The 2,847-nt window shown below is 37.4% G+C and overlaps 1 protein-coding gene across 3 annotated transcripts in view; it reads right to left on the reverse strand.

The window, feature by feature from the left end:
* The window catches only part of Synpo2 (synaptopodin 2), a 206,333-nt gene that overhangs the window by 201,244 nt on the left and 2,242 nt on the right, over window positions 1-2,847 (reverse strand). The window lies entirely within an intron of this gene.

Here is a 2,847-nt window from a genome sequence, read left to right on the forward strand (position 1 = left end):
ATTCAAATACATTAAAGTCTTTTTTCTCATTAGAAATAATTCTCTGGGGTCATTCTGTTTGACATGTTATAAAACCACATTGTTCATATAATAAGGGATATAAACTATGTGATTTGAAACATGCTTTGCCTAAATAACATATTCTATTAGGTTTTCTAAAGACTTGATACAGCAGTAGATAAGAATCATTACATGAATTTCTGCCTTGTGAAATGAATGAGTTATCATCTCAATTTTAATAGTTACTTGAAAATATGAATTAAAATCCAGTAGGAAAATAAAAACTATTGGTGCTTATAAGGTTGAAGGAGAAAGGATTTCTAACTGTACTACAATATGTAAAGAACAAAGAGTCTGAACACTTCTTTGTTCATTATTTTCAAAATGTGAGTTCTGTTTGAATATGAGTAGGATTTGTTTTTAAAACAAAAATTTCTTCCCACTTCTTTTTATGAACATTTTTCTGAAGTAACTTGCCAAGAATATGTCCAGAGACATAGTCATGTAAGTACATGTCCCCAAGGAGAGTTTTGTTAAGGAAAAATGCTGACATTCTTCTGCTGGGGACATCTGCACACACAACGGTGCTTTCTGTCTGTCTGGATGAATTTGTTTCTGGGGATGAGCTCTTGAAAAGATAGTTTGCAGACTAGTATTGTGCTCTGACTCAGTATTATAAATGTTTGCTTTCTAATATCTTTTTTTTTAAATTTATTTTTATTATTTATTTATTTTACATTTATTTATTGTATGTGTGGCCAGCTCAGCCCACCAGGGGGCGAGGCTGGCTGGCATGTGGTGCTGGGGGATCGAACCGCAGTCCATGTGCTTTGCTAAGCTTGTTGTAATTAGGTGCTTTAGACCACTGAGCCATCTCGCCAGCCCCTGCTTTCTAATAGATACATGGAGAACATAAATTGAAAGAGAAGGCAACATTAAAAAAATCCAGGTTAATGGTTTTGATTATTTTGGTCTTTTAAAGATTCAGTTTATTTTTTAAAAGCAAAACAGCATTTATGGCATTCATCTCCAATGCCATTCAAAAAGCTGTATTGATAGTCCTGTCCATGATCTTCAACTGTGGGCTTCTGCACAGCTTAGTGAGCTAGTCCAACACTAAATCTACTTGAGCATCTCTCAAAAGTGACTATACATGTTACTAAAAGGGTGAGATTGTTACTCAGAACTACAAAGCTATTCCATTTCTGATCTTTGGAGTAATTAGGTCAGTTTCTCTTGTGCTATGTCAGCCTATTAGTTTCATTCCACTGATAGAATTATCAAAACTCTAAACATTAAACTCTTAAATATTTCACAAGCCAAAATTCACTTTTTGCTATGGAACTACTTTGTAGCATTTTCATTTTAAGGGGCGACATTCCAGTGCTATTTAAATTTTTCTTCTCTTTAGAAATATTTCTGTATTTTAAACTCCCATATTAATCTTTTGTGTGTTCTTCAAAATTGTGAGCACTTGCTCTGTGGGTGGCTGCCTTCCATCTAGACTCCCTGCCTCTTCCCTTACCTCCTCCTTCTTGGAGTTAACCAGTCCTAATGAGTGAGAAAAATTTGGACTCAAGTGACATTCACTTCACCTTGAACTCCATAAGAAACCATTACTTGAGTTTGACTTACTGAGTTACTTAGTGTTCTAAGTAAAAAAAAAAAAAAAAAAAAAAAAGGATGAAACGTGTTACATTCACATGCCAGTTCCCTATAGTGAGTGTGATCATTCTGTACTAGTAAAAATCCAAACCTCATGAGGCCATATAAAAAATTAAACATAAATCTGGACTAAGATAACCACAGACTAAGAAAATAGGCATTTCCTCCATAATTGAGAACACATCTTCTTTAGAAAATGTTCCAGTTTCTTCAACAAATGGGAGGAAAAGGTAGATTGTAGTCTGTTAGGTCTCTAATCTTCTGTCTCATGTACACATATAAATGAAAGCAAACATCTTAATGTGATGTATTTCTAAGTCTAAACTGTAGCCACAGTATCACAAGTTAGAAAATTATATAATCCTCGCTGAAGGAAATGTTTCTGAGGATTGAACTCAGGACCTTATACAAGCCGAGCATATATTTCACCACTAAGCTACATCCTCAGCTTCTGACAAACTTACCTGGATGCTTGAATGACCTTTGAACTACAAATGGTTGCATGGGTATTTCAGGAAGGGTGATCCGGGCGCATCAGGACCTCATGGCTGGACTCTCACATAGCTTAATGAGCTCTGAATCCTGACAGTAGACAGGCTCCTGGCAGGCAAATGTCTCTTACCTTCTCTAGCTAACAATCCGCTTGAGCGCTTTAAAGTTCTTCAAAGTCACCACTAGGGGGCTCTACTTTGAAATCAGCACATTAGGGAACTGGGGTTGGGGGTGAGGGCGGGCGGTAGGGGACTCACTACCCACAATTATTCAGGCTTGGTTCTCAAAGAGAGAGTGAGAGCTTTCAGCCTCGTCGCCCTCATATTTCGATTAGCAAGTGCTTGAGTCTAAAATTGTATGCTATGAAGACAAAAATTTCTCGAACATAATAGAACGTTGTGGTTTGTGCAGTTCAATTTCTTTCGAAATTATCTTCTTTCTTTTTCCAATTTTTTTTTATTTATGCGTGTGTGTGTGTGTGTGTGTGTGTGTGTGTGTGTGTGTGGCCAGCTCAGCTCAGCCCAGCAAGGGGCGGGGGCTGGCTGGCATGTGGTGCTGGGGGATTGAACCGCGGTCCCTGTGTTTTGCTAAGCTTGTTTTAAATAGGTGCTTTAGACCACTGAGCCATCTCACCAGCCCCGAAGTTATCTTCTTTCTATTCCTTTGAAAATGTTTGCCTTTTTCTGCTTT

The sequence above is a fragment of the Octodon degus genome, unplaced genomic scaffold (genome assembly GCF_000260255.1).
Source record: "Octodon degus isolate 3935 unplaced genomic scaffold, OctDeg1.0 scaffold00196, whole genome shotgun sequence".
Classification (NCBI taxonomy): domain Eukaryota; kingdom Metazoa; phylum Chordata; class Mammalia; order Rodentia; family Octodontidae; genus Octodon; species Octodon degus.